General features: G+C 39.0%; 1 pseudogene; it reads right to left on the bottom strand.

The window, feature by feature from the left end:
• Window positions 1-19,963: 19,963 nt before the first annotated feature.
• Window positions 19,964-21,223, bottom strand: LOC133054210 (tumor susceptibility gene 101 protein-like; annotated as a pseudogene).
• Window positions 21,224-21,441: the final 218 nt, after the last annotated feature.

Here is a 21,441-nt window from a genome sequence, read left to right as displayed (position 1 = left end):
CATACACACAGAGGAAACCAGAATTGAAAGAGACACGTATACCCCAATGTTCATGGTGGCACTGTTTATAATAGCCAGGACATGGAAGCAACCTAGATGTCCATCAGCAGATGAATGGATAAGAAAGCTGTGGTACATATACACAATGGATTATTACTCAGCCATTAAAAAGAATACATTTGAATCAGCTCTAATGAGGTGGATGAAACTGGAGCCTAGTATACAGAGTGATGTAAGCCAGAAAGATAAACACTAATACAGTATACTAACACATATATATGGAATTTAGAAAGATCGTAACGATAACCCTGTGTGCGAGACAGCAAGAGAGACACAAATGTATTGAACAGTCTTTTGGATTCTGTGGGAGATGGTGAGGGTGGGATGATATGGGAGAATGGCATTGAAACATGTAAATTATCATATGTGAAACGAATCGCCAGTCCAGGTTCCATACACGAGACAGGGTGCTCAGGGCTGGTGCACTGGGATGACCCAGAGGGATGGAATGGAGAGGGTGGTGTTAGGGGGGTTCAGGATGGGGAACACATGTACACCCATGGAGGATTCAAGTCAGTGTATGGCAAAAGCAATACAATATTGTAAAGTAAAATAAATAATTAATTTTTTTTAAAGTAAGAATCAATTAATTGTCCTTCCTTGCATCTTCTCTCAGGGACATATAAGAGGATATACCTCACTAACATGAAAGAACAGACCAAGAAAGGAGAAGACATCTGAATTCCCAAGATGAACTGGAGGGAAATTCCAGGACAACCACTACACTGGGTTTGGAAAGTCATCAGTCCAGACTGAAGTCCAGAAGAAGGGGTGGCTCCAGGTGATATCACTCTAGAGAGGTAAAAGGTAGATCAATAGATTGCTTTAGTATCTGATCAAGGGAAGAAGAGTTTTCATTTTTTCTTAAAGGATTTGGGTTAATTCAGATACATGTAGATAATAAGAAAGTATGGGCAAGGCTAATATAACAATGTATAAAAATATTTTTTTCTTTCAAAAAGTTAGTTTATTCTAAGAATGGAAGAATGCAAACATAGCTTAACATTACAAATACACACACTTCATTGCATAAATACAACCAGGGAGGACTCTAAGGTGTCTTCCCAGAACAGACACCATGTCCTCCACATGCCTCTTGTCTGTAGAAAAACTTTCATCTCCTAGGCCTTTGCCGAAATTCAAAGAGTACATTTAATCAGAGATGTGAGAAAACGCAGACAGAGAGAAAAACAGTTAAGTAAGATAATATAATAATAGTTTTTCCATAAAACAAAGTCAAGGACCTTTACTTACTCTTCAAGAGATATAGATAATTTCTGAGCTACGTCCTTCAAACTGTTTTGCAGATGCCAAATTCCCCATCAGGTTGAAGAAGTTAACTGTATGTTTCCCATAAGCATGTAGAATCTAGACCTTCAGAACCAGTAGGTTGATGATAATGCCTCCTGATTACCTCAGCACCAACCAATCACAAGAATGTCCACCAGCTGATCACACATCCTACAAACTCCCCTCCCTCACCCTTTCTTTAAAAACCTTTCTCTGAAACCCTGTGGAGAGTTCAGGCCTCTGAATGCTACCTGGACTCTTTGCTATGTGCCCTTCGATAAACACTGTACTTTTCATCACCACAACCAATGTCAATAGACTGGCTTTACAATGCATGGGCAAGCAGACTCAGGCCAAGTTACAGAGACTAAAGAAGAACAGTTGAGTGATAACTGGTGAAGAAAAAAAGATTTAATACTAAGCAATTACTTGTGATTTAAAAAAACATACTTAACAAATTGGAATAAAAGAGGTCCTCATAAGCAAGGTAAAGTACATATATTTTTTTTAAAAAACACAAAAAATACCACATTTGATGTTTTAATGTTACTAGCAGTCCATTTAAAATAAGAAATAAGGTAATAATGCTTCAATCACTGCTTCTTCTAAACACTGTTGTATCATATTTACTAACCAATTCAGTAAGAAAAGAAAGTCTGATATCAGTGAAGTAGGAAACTGATTAAGAATCAAGAATATCAAATTTACCTGGGAGTCTGGGGTTGGGAGTTTGCCTGCCAATGCAGGGGATACAGGTGCAGTCCCTGGTATGGGAAGATTCCACAAGCCTCAGACAACTAAGCTCATGACCCACAAGTACTGATCCTAAACTCCAGAGCCCACAAGCCACAACTACTGAGCTCACTCACTGCAAATATAAAACACACACCAAGAGCCTGTGCTCCACAACAAGAGAACCAACTGCAATGAAAAGTTCATGTAAAGAAATAGACAGTACTTGCTGCTCACCACAGAAAGAGAAAGCGATGAAGACATCATGCAGTACCAAAAAAAAAAAAGAAAAGAAAAGAATATCAACAACCATCAAAATGAGAGTCTTTAAAAATATCAAAAAAACTTGATAAACTTTGCATGCGTGCTAAGTCACTTTAGTCGTGTCTGACTTTTGGCGGGCTATAGATTGTAGCCCGCCAGGCTCCTCTGTCCACTGGATTCTCCAGGCAAGAATACTACAATGGGCTGCCATGCCCTCCTTCAGGGGATCTTTCTGGCCAAGGGATTGAACCCACATGTCTTACATGTCCTGCACTGGCAGGCGGGTTCTTTACCACTAGTGCCATCCGGGAAGCCCACATATCAATAGAAAAATAAAAGAAATACAATACAAATTACCATAATAAATAAAAGAAGGGATGTCTTCATAGAGTCCACATACATGAAAATAAGAACATACTATAAACAAATTATGGCAATTAATTGGATGGCTCAGATGAAATGGACAACTTTCTTAAAGACAATAATTTCAAAAAGTGACTCAATGCAAAAGAGAAAACATAAACTTTAATTAAACCATCATACATAAAAGTTCTAAGCCAAAGAGTTATACTAGTGAATGTTACAAAATACTTAAAGAAGAAGTAATAACAATCCTATATAGATGCTATAAGAAAATGAAGGACAAGCAAACCTTCCCAACTCAACTCTTGAGGTCAATATTATCCTCATCATAGTTTCAGGAAAAAATGTTGCAAGAAAACTATAGAATCAAACCCTTCATAAACATACACCCACAAAAACTTAACAACATTAGCAAATCAAATCGAGCAACACATGAAAACAATACATAAAGACAAAGTGGTGTTTACTCAGAGAATACAGGATTTGTTTTAAAATGCAAAGTCAATCAAGGTAATCCACCATATTAACAGAATAATGGAGAAGAGTCATATAATTACCAAATGAAGCAGAAAAGATGTTTTAAAAAATTAAAACATTCATAATAAAACATATGCATAACAAAAGAACTATATACAGAAAATTATAAGACAATGATGAAAGAAATCAAAGATGACATAAACAGATGGAGAGATATTCCATGCTACTGTGTAGGAAGAATCAATATTGTGAAAATGACTATACTACCAAATGCAATCTACAGATTAAATGTGACCCCTATCAAATTATCAATGGCATTTCTCACAGAACTAGAATAAAAAACTTCACAATTCATATGGAAATACAAAAGACCCCATATATACAAAGCAGTCTTGAGAAAGAAGAATGGAGCTGGAGGAATAAACCTTCCTGAATTCAGACTACACTACAAAGCTATACTCATCAAGACAGTACAGTGCTGACACAAAAACAGAAATATAGACCAATAAAAGAAGATAGACAGCCCAGAGATAAACCCACGCACCTACAGCTACCTTATTTTTGACAAAGGAGGCAAAAATACACAATGGGGCAAAGATAGCCTCTTCAATAAGTGCTGCTGGGAAAACTGGACAGCTATGTGCAAAAGAATGAAATTAGAACACTTCCTAATGCCATACACAAAGATAAACTCAAAATGGATTATAAAACTAAGTGTAAAATCAGAAATTATAAAACTCTTAGAGGAAAACATAGGCAAAACTTTCAAAACATAAAGCAAGATCTTCTATGATCCACCTCCTAGAGTAATGGAAATAAAAATAAACCAGTGGGACCTAATTAAACTTAAAAGTTTTGCACAACAAAGGAAACTACAAACAAGGTGAAAAGACAACCCTCAGAATGGGGGGAAATAATAGCAAAAGAAACAACTGACAAAAAATTAATTCCCAAAATACAAAACCAGCTCATATAACTCTATATTAGAAAAACAAACAACCCAGTCAAAAATGGGTGAAAGACCTAAACAGACATTTCTCCAAAGAAGACATACAGATGACAAACAAACACATGAAAAGATGCTCAACATCACTCATTATTAGAGAAATGCAAATCAAAACTACAATGAGATATCACCTCACACCAGTCAGAATGGCCAACATCAACAAGTCCATAAACATTAAATGCTGGAGAGGGTGGGAAGAAAAGGGAAACCTCTTGCATTGCTGGTGGGAATATAAATTGATACAACCACTATGAAAGATGGTATGGAGATTCCTTTAAAAACTAGGAATAAAACCACTATATGACCCAGCAATCCCACTACCAGGCCTATACCCTGAGGAAACCAAAACTGAAAAAGACACATCTACTCCAGTGTTCATTGTAGTGCTATTAACAACAGCTAGAACATGAAAGCAACCTAGATGTCCATCAACAGATGAATGGATAAAGAAGCTGTGGTACACATACAGGATGGAATACTACTCAGCCATAAAAAGGAATGCATCTGAGTCAGTTCTAGTGAGGTGGACAAACCTAGAGTCTATTATACAGAGTGAAGTAAGTCAGAAAGAGAAATATAAATATTGTACACTGATGCATATATATGGAATCCAGAAAGACAGAATTTATTTTCAGGGAAGCAATGGAGAAAGAGACATAGAAAACAGACCTAAGGACACAGGAGGAGGGGAGGAGGGAGAGGGTGAGATGTATGGAGAGAGTAACATGGAAACTTATATTACCATATGTAAAATAGATAGCCAATGGGAATTTGCTGTATGACTCAGGGAACTCAAAAAGGGGCTCTATGACAATCTAGAAGGGGGGGAGAGGGAGAGAGATGAAAGTGAGGTTCAGGAGGGAGGGGACATGGGTGTACCTATGGCTGATTCTTACTGATGTATGACAGAAAACCACAAAATTGTGTAAAGCAAATATTCTTCAATAAAACAAAGAAAAAATAACATATCCATAAAATAAGATGAAAAGGCACCTTCTTCAACATTATGAGTTGGACCTACAAAACAACCTACAACTGATGTAATAATTAATTATGAAAGAGTGAATCCTTTCCTCTTAAAATCGAGAAGGCAAAGATGCCCACCTTCATGACTTTTCTGGAACATTTTACTGGCAGTTCTGACTAGTGAAGCAAAAGAATAAAAAAGAAATACAGACTAAAAAGAAGGTAAAACTGTACATAACCAAAAAAATTGAAAAAAAATCAACATCCATTAACCCTTTCAGTACAACATATAGCAGAAAACTTCCTGAATCTAATAAAAGGCATCAAAAATAACACAGCTACAGCTAACATTGTATTTAATAAACAAAGACTGAATTTTTCCCCTTAAGATTAAGGAGAAGGCAAAGAGGCCTGTTTCTATTTCTATTCAACATTTGACTGGAAGCTCTCACAACTGCATTAAGGGAAGAAAAAATGAAAACAAAGTACAATTGGAAGGGAAGAAATCAACTCTCTTCATTCATAGAAAACATTAATATGCAGCATAAATTATAATATACAGAGAAAATTTCAAAGAACCTACAAAAACACCTTTATGCATATAAGTGAGCTGAATATATTTGTAAAACACAAGTCAACATAAACATAAAAATGTATTTTACATATAAGCAACAAATAATTGGAAATTGAACTAAAATACCATCCATAATAGCACCAGAAACATAAAATATTGTGGTATGAATTAATAAATATGTGCAGGATCTACACAATGGAAACTACAAAACACTAATTTCTGAGAGAAATAAAGTAATAAATAATTGGAGACATATACCATGATTTTATATTGAAGGACTTAATACTGTTAAGATTTCAATTCTATTGATCTTCAGTTTCAATGCAATCCTGATTCACATGCCAGCAGGAAGTTTGTAGAAAGTGACAAACTGATTCAAAAATGTATATAGAGAGGAATGTCAGCAAGATGGTTTAGTAGGAGATCCCACTATCTATCCCCACAGGGAAAACAATTGGACAGACAGATGTGAATGAAACAGCTCTGATAGACTTCATGAGTTCACTTAAGAAGCTGCAGCAACATAGTCAGTTCAGTTCAGTTGCTCAGTCGTGTCTGACTCTTTGTGACCCCATGGACTGCAGCATGCCAGCCTCCCTGTCCATCACCAACTCCCGGAGTTTACTCAACTCATGTCCATTGAGTCAGTGGTGCCGTCCAACCGTCTCATCCTCTGTAGTCCCCTTCCCCTCCCGTCTTCAATCTGTCCCAACATCAGGGTCTTTTGAAATAAGTCAGTTCTTCGCATCAGGTGGCCAAAGGTTTGGAGTTTCAGCTTCAGCATTAGTCCTTTCAATGAATATTCAGGACTGATTTCCTTTAGGATAGACTGGTTGGATCTTTTTGCAGTCCAAGGGACTCTCAAGAGTCTTCTCCAACACCATAGTTCAAAAGCACCAATTCTTCAGTGCTCAGCTTTCTTTATGATCCAACTCTCACATCCATACATGACTACTGGAAAAACCATAGCTTTGACTAGACAGACCTTTGTTGACAATGTCTCTGCTTTTTAATATGCTGTCTAGGTTGGTCAAAGCGTTTCTTCCAAGGAGCAAGCATTTTTTAATTTCATGGCTGCAGTCATCATCTGCAGTGATTTTGGAGCCCAAGAAAATAAAGTTTGTCACTGTCTCCACTGTTTCCCCATCTATTTGCCATGAAGTGATGGGACCAGATGCCATCATCTTAGTTTTCTGAATGTTGAGTTTTAAGCCAACTTTTTCACTCTCCTCTTTCAGTTTCATTAAGAGGCTTTTTAGTTCCTCTTCACTTTCTGCCATAAGGGTGATGTCATCTGCATATCTGAGGTTATTGGTATTTCTCTTGGCAATCTTGATTCCAGCTTGTGCTTCTTCCAGCCCAGCGTTTCTCATCATGTACTCTGCATATAAGTTAAATAAGCAGGGTGACAATATACAGCCTTGACATACTCCTTTCCCAATTTGGAACCAGTCTGTTGTTCCATGTCCAGTTCTAACTATTGCTTCCTGACCTGCATACAGGCTTCTCAATAGGCACGTCAGGTGGCCTGGTATTCCCATCTCTTTCAGAATTTTCCAGAGTTTGTTGTGGTCCATGGAGTCAAAGGCTTTGGCATAGGCAATAAAGCAGAAATAGATGTTTTCCTGGAACTCTCTTGCTTTTTCAATGATCCAACAGATGTTGGCAATTTGATATCTGGTTCCTCTGCCTTTTCAAAATCCAGCTTGAACATCTGGAAGTTCATGGTTCATGTATTGTTGAAGCCTGGCTTGGAGAAGTTTGAGCATTACTTTACTAGTGTGTGAGATGAGTGCAATTGTGTGGTAGTTTGAGCATTCTTTGGCATTGCCTTTCTTTGGGATTGGAATGAAAACTGACCTTTTCTAGTCCTGTGGCCACTGCTGAGTTTTCCAAATTTGCTGACATATTTGGTGCAGCACTTTCACAGCATCATCTTTCAGGATTTGAAAGAGCTCAACTGCAATTCCATCACCTCCACTAGCTTTGTTCGTAGCAATGCTTCCAAAGGCCCACTTGACTTCACATTCCAGGATGTGTGGCTCTAGGTGAGTGATCACGACCATCTGAGTCGTGAAGATCTTTTTTGCATAGTCCGTCTGTATATCTTGCCACCTCTTAATATCTTCTGCTTCTGTTAGGTCCATACCATTTCTGTCCTTTACTGAGCCCATCTTTGCATGAAATGTTCCCTTGGTAGCTCTAATTTTCTTGAAGAGACTTCTAGTCTTTCCCATTATATTGTTTTCCTCTATTTCTTTGCATTGATTGCTGAGGAAGGCTTTCTTATCTCTCCTTGCTATTCTTTGGAACTCTGCATTCAAATGGGTATATCTTTCCTTTTCTCCTTTGCCTTTTGCTTCTCTTCCTTTCTCACCTGTTTGTAAGATCACCTCAGACAACCATTTTGCCTTTTTGCACATCTTTTCCTTGGGGATGGTCTTGATCACTGCCTCCTGTACAATGTCTCGAACCTCTGTCCATAGTTCAAGAAGAACTATCAGATCTAATCCCTTGAATCTATTTGTCACTTCCACTGCATAATTGTAAGGGATTTGATTTAGGTCATACCTGAAAGGGGACGACAGAGGATGAGATGGCTGGATGGCATCACTGACTCAATGGGCATGAGTTTGAGTAAACTCTGGGAGTTGGTGATGGCAGGGAGGCCTGGCGTGCTGCAATTCATAGGGTCACAAAGAGTCGGACACAACTAAGCGACTGAACTGAACTGAACTGAACGGCCTAGTGACCAGTGCATTCTCTTGGCAAATCTTTGTTAGGCTTTGCCCTGCTTCATTTTGTACTCCAAGGCCAAACTTGCCTGTTACTCCACATATCTCTTGACTTCCTACTTTTGCATTCCAGTCCCCTATGATGAAAAGGGCACCTTTTCTGATGTTAGCTCTAGAATGTCTTGTAGGTCATCAGAGAACCATTCACCTTCAGCTTCTCTGGCATTAGTGATTGGGATGTAGACTTGGATTACTGTGATATTGAACTTTTTGACTTGGAAATGAACAGAGAAAACAGTATGATGCTGACATGCAGATATGTAGACCACTGGAACAGAATAGAGAGCCCAGAAATCCTGCGAGTGCACACACACACACACACACATATAGTCAACTGATCTTGGACAAGATTGCCAGGAATACACAATGGGGAAAGATGGTCTCTTCCATAAATGGTGTTGAAAACCACTGGATAGACAGATGAAAAACAATGAAATTTGACTTTTATCTTATACCACAAACACAAAACAGCTCAAAGTAGATTAAAGACTGAAACATAATGCCTATAACTAAAATTACTAGAAGGAAATATAGGGGGGAAACATTATGACATGGGTTTTGGCAATGATTTCTTGGATATTACACCCAAGCACAAGCAACAAAATTAGACAAGTGGGACTACATAACACTGAAGAGCTTCTGCATAGCAAAGGAAATTATCAACAGAGTGAAAAGACCATATATAGAATGAGAAAATATTTTCAAACCACATATCTGATCACAAGTTAATATCTAAAATATGTAAGGATTTCCTACACCCCCATGTAAAAAACAAATATCCCAATTAAAAACAAGCAAAGGACCTAAACAGAGAATTCTCCAAAGAAGATATAAAAATAGGCTGATAGGTATATAAAAGGGGCTTAATATCAATCACTGTCATGGAAATACAAAGGAAAAAACACGGAGAGAAGTCACCACATACCTGGTATGAAAGCCACTTAAAAAAAACACAAGTACTGGCATAGGTACTTGTGGGCATGGGTACATGAGATACATGAGGACGAGATGGTTAGATAGCATCACCAATTCAACAGACATGAACTTGGACAAACTCTGGGAGACAGAGAGGGACAGGAAGGCCCAGTGTGCTGCAGTCCACGGACTCACAAAGAGTCGGACATGACTTAGCAACTGAACAACAACAACTGGCATGGGTATTGAGAAGCTGAAAATGGTCTACAGCCATACCACCCTGAACGAGCCTGATCTCGTCTGATCTCGGAAGCTGAGCAGGGTTGGGCCTGGTTAGTACTTGGATGGGAGAAGCTGAAAATGTATGTCAGCACAGCCATTATGGATAATAGTATGGAGGGCCCTCAAAAATTGAAAAATATAATTGCCATATGATCCAGCAACCCAACTTCTGGGTATTTATCCAAAAGAATGAAAATCAGGATCTCAAAGAGATATTTTTACTCTCATGTTCACTGTGACATTATTCACATGATCCAAGACATGGGATAAGCCAGATATCTATCAACAGATATATAGATAAAGAAAATGTGCTATGCACACACACACACACACACACATATACACAGTGGAATATTATTCAGTCTTTAAAAAGAAGGAAATTTTACTATATGCAACAACATGGATGAATCTTTAAGGACATTATCCCAAGTGAAATGTGTCAGTCACAGAAAGACAAATTCTGCATGATCCCATTATATGAGGTAGTATCTAAAGTAGTTAAACCTGGGGATTCACTCCCAGTCCAGTGGTTAGGACTCCAGGCTCTCATTGCAGAGGGTCTGGGTTCAATTCCTGGTGGAGAACTAAAATCCCACCAGGTGCAGAAGCTGCATACTGTGGTCAAAAGATTTTTAATGATTAAGCGCTTTTTATTTAAAAAAAAAAAAAAAAAAGGATTTAAACCCTTTGAAGCAGAAAGTAGAATGGTGGTTACCAAGAACTGAAGGTAGTTGGAAAATGGGAATTTCTGTTGACAAGTTTATTCAATGTGCAAAATGAAAAATTCTAGAGAACTAATGTACAATATTGTGCTTACAGCTAACAATATTTTAAAAGTCACAAAGAATATAGATTTCCTGAGAGAAAAGTAAGGGCAGTTGAGACTCTGGCACAACAGGTGTAAACTGGGAATGTCCCACTTAGAAGAAAATAAAGAAGCTTCATATTCCTTGCCCCTTTGGGGATGGTGTTTGTAATTTTCCTACTTGGTCTACTAGTGTGTCTGAGTTTTTTAAAGGTGTGGTTTCCAAGGTCTGAGTTCACCTAGCTAGTGATAATACATGAACCAAGGATACCAGCTTGGTATCTGTGGCTGTGTGACTGTCTATTTCATTTGCCATTGAAAGAAATTTAAATCTGCCTGATTCATCAGGCTATCTTGGGCATTTAGTTTTGAAGACAGAGGTGAGCAAGCCAAGGGACAAAAGACCTAGCACATGCTATGTGGTCAATAAATATTTCAATAAAGGAGTCATTGTTGGAGGTATTCTTGAAAGTCGCCAAGTTCCTCAGGCCTGTTTCCCATGTAATAGTAGTGATCTCAGAGGATCTTCCATGGCTGTGTGTTTAACATTCATATTAACATATATATATTTAATAGAAATCTAAATAAAGAATTAAAAAGAAGATTTCATGTGGCTTTCCATTATAATCAAAATAAGCATATTCTTCTGAAAAAAAAAACCAGAAATGTCTACCAATATGTAGTTGGATTAATGAATTTCATTATATTAATATAATGAAATATTACTTTGCAAAAAAATTTAACTACTGCTGCCCACAACAAAAGGACTAGACAGAAAAGATGGTATCTTGCATGACTCTATTTATATGGACAAAATAATGGAAATGTTTAATATCTTGAATATATGTACTTATCTGCATAAAATAATTTCACAACTCATCAAAATGTATGCTAAAATTAACTGCATTTATTATATGTGAATTTTTTTGAATAAATTATTTTGAAAAGACTCAAAAGAGCCCAAAACTCTTTGTTTTTTATTACCAAAAACAAAAACAGACAAAACCCACAAAACAAAAAGAAATAACTGTAAACTCTCCAAAAATGTAAAGGAGGGCAAATCAGAATAAAAAGAATAGCTACTTTTAACTGTGCTTTAAATACCTTACTTTTCTCTAATTTTATTTAAAAATATATGACCATTCAACACATTACTATGTCCCTCTCTAGTAACTAAAGGTGTGCCAGGAAGGTGAGGGGCCCTAAAGCTTCCACCTCTTTGGTCAAAATGCACCTGTTTGGAGGCTAAAGGAAGAATGGGAAATATTGGGGACCAAAAAAATGGAGTTAGATGAGAATAAATATTAAAGTTAAAAGAGATGGTTGAGGAGAAATGTGAAGTAAGCTGAGATTAGATGTCATGAATATGTAGAGGAGACATTCAACCCAGTTGTCTGATTTTCCCTAACTATGCTCCTAGCTCAACTGAAATATTTCATCCTCATCATGAAATGAGGAAATTCCAAGAAAGTGTTATAAATGTACAAGGAACAGGTACTCAAGAGCATATGGCTTCCCAAAGAATGCAGTTTAGATAGGGAGGTGAAAGATGTCAGCAAAGATAGGATCATGTATAAACAGGAACAGGTTCCAGGGAGAGTTGACATTCAGCTGGTTCCTTTCAGCATGTATGTTTTTGTTTGCAAAATGCTGAGTCTTGTACATTTTTGACTAATAATTGCGGTTCTAAGTGTTCCAAGAGTCTCACAACCACCACCATCTCAGGTATCCTATTTCTATGCCTTTTGTTACTTCAAACCAACTGTTGACTACTCAACTGAACTTATTTTTTCTATATTTTATTTATTTTTGGCTGTGCTGGTTCTTCATTGCTGCATGGGTTTTCTGTAGCTGTGGCAAGTGGGGGCTACTCTGCATTGCTGTGCACTAGCATCTCTTGCTCCAGAGCACAAGCTCTAGGGTGTGGGCTTCAGTAGATGCACCTCCCAGGCTCTGGAACACAGGCTTGACAGCTGTGGCTCACAGACTTAGCTGCTCTAGGGCATGTGGGATCTTCACAAATCACTGATCCAACCCATGTCTCCTGTATTGGCAGGCGGATTCTTTACCACCGAGCCACCAGGGAAGGCTTCAGCTAAACTTTTAACAAGTAAAACCTAGGGGGTAGTTTCAAGGACTCTGCAACAGCTGACTGTAGTTTTATCACTGATTGATCTACTAAGTCCCTTAAAACAACCTCTCCTGTAAAGAGGATGTGATATAGGGACTTTCCTGGGAGTCCAGTGAATGGTTAAGAATCTGTCTTCCAAAGCAGGGCACTTGGGGTTCAATCCCTGATGAGGGAACAATGAACCCATCCACTGCAGGACAACTAAGTCTCTGCAACACAACAAAAAGCCCTCACACCACAGGAAAGATTCTGCATGCCCCAACAAAAATCCTGCGTTCAACAACTAAGAACTGACACAGCCAAAAAAACACTTTAAAAAAAAAAAAAAGATGCAATACATATATAAAATGGAATGTTCAGTTCAGTTCAGTTCAGTTCAGTCGCTCAGTCGTGTCCGACTCTTTGCGACCCCATGAATCGCAGCACACCAGGCCTCCCTGTCCATCACCAACTCCCGGAGTTTACTCAAACTCATGCCCATCGAGTCGGTGATGCCATCCAGCCATCTCATCATCTGTCGTCCCCTTCTCCTCCTGCCCCCAATCCCTCCCAGCATCAGGGTCTTTTCCAATGAGTCAACTCTTCACATGAGGTGGCCAAAGCACTGGAGTTTCAGCTTCAGCATCAATCCTTCCAATAAACACCCAGGACTGATCTCCTTTAGGATGGACTGGCTGGATCTCCTTGCAGTCCAAGGGACTCAAGAGTCTTCTCCAACACCACAGTTCAAAAGCATCAGTGTTTTGGAGCTCAGCTTTCTTCACAGTCCAACTTTCACATCCATACATGACTACTGGAAAAACCACAGCCTTGACTAGAGGGACCTTTGTTGGCAAAGTAATGTCTCTGCTTTTTAATATGCTGTCTAGGTTGGTTATAACTTTCCATCCAAGAAGTAAGCGTCTTTTAATTTCATGGCTGCAGTCACCATCTGCAGTGATTTTGGAGCCCAAAAAAGTAAAGTCTGACACTGCTTCCACTGTTTCCCCATCTATTTCCCATGAAGTGACAAGACCAGATGCCATGATCTTAGTTTTCTGAATGTTGAGTTTTAAACCAACTTTTTCACTCTCCTCTTTCACTTACGTCAAGAGGCTTTTTAGTTCCTCTTCACTTTCTGCCCTACGGGTCGTGTCATCTGCATATCTGAGGTTATTTGTATTTCTCCCAGCAATCTTGATTCCGGCTTGTGCTTCTCCCAGCCCAGTGTTTCTCATGATGTACTCTGCATATTAGTTAAATAAGCAGGGTGACAATATACAGCCTTGACGTACTCCTTTTCCTATTTGGAACCAGTCTGTTGTTCTATGTCCAGTTCTAACTGTTGCTTCCTGACCTGCATATAGGTTTCTCAAGAGGTGGGTCAACCTCAAAACAAGAGACACATACAGACTAAAAGTGTTCATTTGAACCAGTCCTAATGAGATGGATGAAGCTGGAGCCCATTATACAGAGTGAAGTAAGCCAGAAAGATAAAGAACATTACAGCATACTGACACATGTATATGGAATTTAGAAAGGTGATAACGATAACCCTATATGCAGAACAGAAAAAGAGACACAGAAATACAGAACAGACTTTTGAACTTTGTGGGAGAATGTGAGGGTGGGATATTTCAAAAGAACAGCATGTATACTATCTATGGTGAAACAGATCACCAGCCCAGGTGGGATGCACGAGACAAGTGCTCCGGCCTGGTGCACTGGGAAGAACCAGAGGAATCGGGTGGAGAGGGAGGTGGGAGGGGGGATCGGGATTGGGAATACATGTAAATCCATGGCTGATTCATATTAATGTATGACAAAACCCACTGGAAAAAAAAATAATAATAATAATAAAAATAAAAAAAAATAAAAAAAAAAGGTGGGTCAAGTGGTCTGGTATTCCCATCTCTTGAAGAATTTTCCACAGTTTATTGTGATCCACACAGTCAAAGGCTTTGGCATGGTCAATAAAGCAGAAATAGATGTTTTTCTGGAACTCTCTTGCTTTTTCAATGATCCTATTACACAATCATAAAAAGGACCAAAACTGTGTCATTTGCAGAGATGTGGATGGACCTATAGAATGTCAAATAGGGTGAAGTAAGGCGGAAAGAGAAAAATTAATATTGTACATTAACATACATGTGGAATCTAGAAAAATGGCTTGATATAGATGATCTTCTTTGCAAGGCAGAAATAGACACACTGACATAGAGAATAAATATATACATACTAAAGCAGGGGGGAGGGATGAATTGGGAGATTAAGATAGACATATATACACTATTGATACTATATATAAAATGGATAACTATCCATTTTGGTGGATAATGAGAACCTACTATAACACAAGGACCTCTACTCACTCTGCATGAGCGTGCCAAGATGCTTCAGTTGTGCCCGACTCTGTGGACTGTAGCCCACCAGGTTTCTCTGCCCATGGGATTCTCAAGGCAAGAATACTGGAATAGGTGGCCATGCCCTTCTCTAGGGCATCTTCCTGACCCAGGGATTGAACCAGCATCTCTTGAATTGGTAGGTGTGTTCTTTACCACTAGCACCACATGGGAAGCTCACTCAAAACTCTGTGGGGACCTAAATGGGAAGGAAATTCAAAATGGGGGGGGGGGGGCGGGAAATATATGTAAACATACAGCTGATTCACTTTGCTATACATTTTCTAGATACAGCAGAAGCTAACACAACATTGTAAAGTAATTGTACTCCAATGAAGAAAAAAAAAAAAAAGAACACCCTCTCCTGGCACGCTAAGGAGTTCTCTTGATGCCCAAGAGCCTGGCTAATATTTCTCCCAGGCAACCCCATGCAGCTTTACTGGCACATCCCAATCTAGGTATTGCCAGAGGATTGCCCTTTTACCTTCCAAGGAGCTCTCTGAGGGTCCTTTGCTTTGGCCCATGTCCCTTAGGTCCCTCCAGCCAGAGCCATCCTTGAGACAAGTAGGGCAGAAAGCAACACAAGCAGCAGCGCAGGCCGCCCAGTGTACTGAGGCCAGCATCCCCGCTGACCTACTCCACGCCCACAGCTGTGAGCTCACACACTGCTCCTTCTGCTCCCTGGGAGTCCTCCTGTCACTCAGCTCTAGGCAGGAGATAGATAGGACTCCTACCATTAATTTCAGTATCTACATACAGAGGGTCTTTTCACTGTGTCCCATATTACCTCTTACACACTTTTCCACATTTTATGACATTTTTTGTCTGTTTTAATTTGGATATTTACTAAATTACTGTTTACTAATTTTCTCAACAGCTGTACCTACTCTACTCTTAAATTTAGAAAAAGTATTTGAATACTTTAGTCCAAGAAAATCCACTGTGAATGTATTAAATCTCTCCATATTAGGGATGGAGATAGAGATATAGATCTCCTCAGACTGACAATCCTCCAGGCTCTCTCTCCCCTGGTATAGTTTTAGATTTGCACCCTGCACCTCGTCCGTCCTTCCTCAGGCCTTGTTCTAACATCTCCTATAGTGAAGGTCTGCTGGTAATGAATCCTTTAAGGTTTTGCATATGTAAAAAGTGTTTCTTCTTACTTTTTTATAAAAGATGGTTTCCCCAGGTGGAGAATCAGAGAGTCACAATATCTTTTCTTTTAATAGTTTCAGTACTTCAAAATTTCATTGCTTCCTAAGAGTAGTGTGCTGTCATTCTTCTGTTTGTTCATCTGTTTCTCTGGCTGCTTTGAAATTTTCTTCATCACCACATTTAAGAAATCTGACTACAATGTGCCAAGTGCAGTTTTCTTCATTTTTCTCACGCTTAAATTTAACTAAGTGTTGTAGATCTCTAGGTTTATGGCTTTCATCAAATACAGAAATATTTTGGCCATTATTTCCTAAGAGAGTTCATTAATCACATATTATCCTTCCCACGGGTTGTCTCACAGCTCACTGATCTCCTTCTCATCATTTTTAGATTTTTCGTTCTGTTTTTCATTTTGGATAGTTCCTGGCATTGTTTCTATTTCCAACTCACTAATATTGTCTTCTACAGCATCTGATTCGGGCTTCCTGGATGGCTCAGCAGGTAAACAATCCACCTTCAGTGCAGAAGACACAGTAGGTCAGGAAGATCCTCCTGTGTCAGGAAGATCCCCTGGAGAAGGAAATGGCAACCCACTGCAGCAGCCTTGCCTGCAAAATCCCATGGACAGAGGAACCTGGTGGGCTACAGTCCAAAGGGTCACAAGAATTGCAAAGACCTGGATACGACTGAGCAACTAAGCACACACACACAGTGCCTAATCCACAGTAATTCTATCCAACAGAATACTTTTTTTCTATCCAAGTTTGTTTTTCTAAATATACCTATGCTTCCAGCTTCCATGTGTGAGTGGTCCTCTCACCTCTTAAACATTTGGAACACAACGTTAATAACTTTTGAAATTTGGTTTACCAACTGTATCATGTTTGTGTTTTCTGGGGTTGTTTACATTGATTTCTTCTTCAATTGTTTACACTGATGCTATTTTTTTCTTTTTTAATTTATTTATCTATTTTAATTGGAGGCCAATTACTTTACAATATTGTGGTGGTTTTTGCCATAAATTGACATCAATCAGCCATGGGTGTACATGTGTCCCACATCCCAAACCCCCCTCCCACCTCCCTCCCCATCCCATCCCTCTGGGTTGTCCCAGTGCACCAGCTTTGAGTGCCGTTTCATGCATCGAACTTGGACTGATCATCTGTTTCACATATGGTAATATACATGTTTCAATGCTATTCTCTCAAATCATCCCACCCTCACCTTCTCCCACAGAGTCCAGAAGTCTGTTCTTTATCTCTGTGTCTCACATATAGGGTCATCGGTACTATCTTTCTAAATTCCATATATATGCATTAATATACTGGTGTTTTTCTTTCTGACTTACTTTACTCTGTATAATAGGCTCCAGTTTCACCCACCTCATTAGAACTGATTCAAATGCATTTTTAATAGCTGAGTAATATTCCATTGTGTATATGTACCACAGCTTTCTTATCCATTCATCTGCTGATGGACATCTAGGTTGCTTCCATGTCCTAGCTATTGTAAACAGTGCTGCAATTAATACTGGAGTACATGTTTCTCTTTCAATTCTGGTTTCCTTGTGTGTATGCCCAGTAGTGGGATTGCTGGGTCATATGGCAGTTCTATTTCCAGTTTTTTAAGGAAACTCCACACTGTTCTCCATAGTGGCTGTACTAGTTTGCATTCCCACCAACAGTGTAAGAGGGTTCCCTTTTCTCCACACCCTCTCCAGCATTTATTGTTGGTAGACTTTTGGATAGCATCCATTCTGACTGGCATGAGATGGTACCTCATTGTGGTTTTGATTTGCATTTCTCTGATAATGAGTGATGTTGAGCATCTTTTCACGTATTTGTTAGCCATCTGTATGTCTTCTTTGGAGAAATGTCTGTTCTTTGGCCCATTTTTTGATTGGGTCATTTACTTTTCTGGTATTGAACTGCATGAGCTGCTTGTATATTTTTGAGATTAATTCTTTGTCAGTTGCTTCGTTTGCTATTATTTTCTCCCATTCTGAAGGCTGTCGTTTCACCTTGCTTATAGTTTCCTTCATTGTGCAAAAGCTTTTAAGTTTAATTAGGTCCCACTTGCTTATTTTTGCTTTTATTTTCATTACTCTGGGAGGTGGGTCATAGAAGATCTTGCTGTGATTTATGTCAGAGAGTATTTTGCCTATGTTTTCCTCTAGGAGTTTTATAGTTTCTGGCCTTATATTTAGATCTTTAATTCATTTTGAGTTTATTTTTGTGTATGGTGTTAGAAGTGTTCAAGTTTCATTCTTTTACAAGTGGTTGACCAGTTTTCCCAGCACCACTTGTTAAAGAGATTGTATTTTCTCCATTGTATATTTTTTCCTCTTTTATCAAAGATAAGGTGTCCAGACGTGTGTGAATTTATCTCTGGGCTTTTTTTTTTTTTTTTTTTTTTTTTTTTTCAGTTGGAGGCTAATTACTTTACAATATTGTAGTGGTTCTTGCCATACATTGACATGAATCAGTCATGGATTTATGTGTGTTCCCCATCCCGATCCCCCCTCCCACATCCCTCCCCATCCCATCTCAGTGCACCAGCCCTGAGCACTTGTCTCATGCATCCAACCTGGGCTGGTGATCTGTTTCACCCTTGATAGTATACTTGTCTCAATGCTATTCTCTCAGAACATCCCACCCTCGCCTTCTCCCACAGAGTCCCAAAGTCTGTTCTGTACATCTGTGTCTCTTTTTCTGTTTTGCATATAGGCTTTCTATTTTGTTCCATTGGTCTATATTTCTGTCTTTGTGCCAGTACCATACTGTCTTGATGACTGTGGCTTTGTAGTATAGGTCTGCAGTCAGGCAGGTTGATTCCTCCATTTCCATTTTTCTTTCTCAAGATTGCTTTGGCTATTCGAGATTTTTTGTATTTCCATACAAACTGTGAAATTATTTGTTCTAGTCGTGTGAAAAATACTGTCAGTAGCTTGATAGGGATTGCATTGAATCTGTAGATTGCTTTCAGTAGTATACTCATTTTCACTATATTGATTCTTTCAGTCCATGAACATGGTATATTTCTCCATCTATTTGTGTCATCTTTGATTTCTTTCACCAGTGTTTTATAGTTTTCTATATATAGGTCTTTTGTTCATTTAGGTAGATTTATCTCTAAGTATTTTATTCTTTTTGTTGCAATGGTGAATGGGATTGTGTCCTTAATTTCTTTATTTTCTCATTGTCAGTGTATAGGAATACAAGGGATTTCTGTGTATTAACTTTATATCCTGCAACTTTACTATATTCATTGATTAGCTCTAGTAATTTTCTGGTGTTGTCTTTAGTTTTCTATGTAGAGGATCATGTCATCTGCAAACAGTGAGAGTTTTACGTCTTCCTTTTCAGTCTGGATTCATTTTATTTCTTTTTCTTCTCTGACTGCTGTGGCTAGAACTTCCAAAACTACGTGATAGTAGTGGTGAGAGTGGAGACTCTTGACTTGTTCCTGACTTTAGGGGAAATGCTTTCAATTTTTCACCATTGAGGATAATGTTTGCTGTGTGTTTATCATATATGGTTTTTATTAGGTTGAGGTATGTTCATTCTATGCCTGCTTTTTGGAGTGGTTGTTTTTTTTTTTTTTTAATGCAACAAATTTTATTTAGCATAGTCAGTCCCAACAATCAGCACAGAAAGAGTTTACAGAGGATAGAAAGTGCATTAATAAAAGCCAGTCTTTACCAAAAGAAAACAGAAAATATATTATTGATTCAAAGTATTTTACACTTGAATGATAAACCGCAATAATTTATTTTGGGCACCTACTGATATAAGAGAAAGGAAGAGAAGAATACTTTAGAAGAGTTCAGTCTCCATCTGGTATCAGAGAAGTCAGTAGAGGTCACTGAGAGCAGCAGTCTTTCTTGCTTCCTGCATTAATGCCCTCAGCTGCAACTGTTTATGGGACAGAAGACGTACATGCTTTAGGAAGTCATCTAGATCTATTACTCCCCACCTCAAGGCTTCTCCTAGGTAAAATATAGTGTCTTCAATGGCATTTTCCTCTGCATACAGATTTAGGATCTGTTTGTATAGTGGGGCCATGGAATGATAACTTCATCAATACCATTGTTTTCAGATTGATTTTCCATTTTCTCCAGAGCAGAACTGAGTACTTCATCCTTTCTCAAAAGTTCTGTTTTTTTATCAGCCTCAGCTACTTCTTGATCTAAACGGTTAAGCATCTCTTCGAGTTCCTGGTGACCTTTTTTCAGGTCTTCCTCTGTTCGTTTCAAGGTGTTAAGGTCTGCCTGGGCACAATCCATTTCCTCCTTTGTCCACCATCTCAGTTTGTCACTGACCGCTGAGATGAGAGAGGCTCAGTGTCCTCGCTGATTGTGCCACCCCTACTGGGACCAACAGTGGTCACAGGAGGCTGGGAAGGGTACTGAGAACTTGTTGTGGCAGGATACTGACCACCAGGTGGGTAAGGACAGCCTGTGTAACCACTGGGATTGGGAGGGTACCTGGATGGGTATGCAGAAATCCCACTTGGCATGCCTGGCATGTAGGAATTATTTGGTGTTTCCTGGTATGGTGGATAGGATAGGTGGATAGGACGCTGAAACAGTAAGACAAGAGACGACTGGAGGTTCATCTCCAAACACCACAATCATGACTTGAAAAAGCCCCAACAAGTCTGGCTGCGGGTGCTTCCATTCATGTAGATAAGGAAGATATATCTTCCCATTAGCATCCCCATGCTTTCCTGTTTTAATAGTCATTGAACTAGTAGACTTAACCAAACAGATAGGGGGATTATATGAATATGTGTCCAGCAGCCACAGGCAGATTGGAATATTGTATGTATTACCTCTATAAGGCACAGGAATTGTTCCAGTAAGGTTCATTAGTTCCCTGAAACTGCCATCATTAAAAATATATGAATCCAATACAGGTTTGAGATCTTTGTATAAAGTAATAACATTAACAGATTCACATACAATTAGGTTTCTGTATTTGTACTTGGACACCATTTTTCTTGAGCTGGCTCTCCGACCCCGCCATGGCAGCTGCCTCGCGACTCCAGTCCCTGCAGGCAGAGCATCAGCTGCTCTGGGGCCTCCCCAGGCCGCCCCACACAACCGCACATGGATGAGCCAGTCCCTCACCCCCGCCCGGAGAGTTTTTATCATAAATGGATGTTGAATTTTGCCAAAGGTTTTCTCTGCATCTATTGAGACAATCATATGGTTTTTATCTTTCAATTTGTTAATGTGGTGTAT

The sequence above is a fragment of the Dama dama genome, chromosome 4 (genome assembly GCF_033118175.1).
Source record: "Dama dama isolate Ldn47 chromosome 4, ASM3311817v1, whole genome shotgun sequence".
Classification (NCBI taxonomy): Eukaryota; Metazoa; Chordata; class Mammalia; order Artiodactyla; family Cervidae; genus Dama; species Dama dama.
Note: the sequence above shows the minus strand (reverse complement) of the source record. Positions and strands in the feature narration are given on the sequence as shown.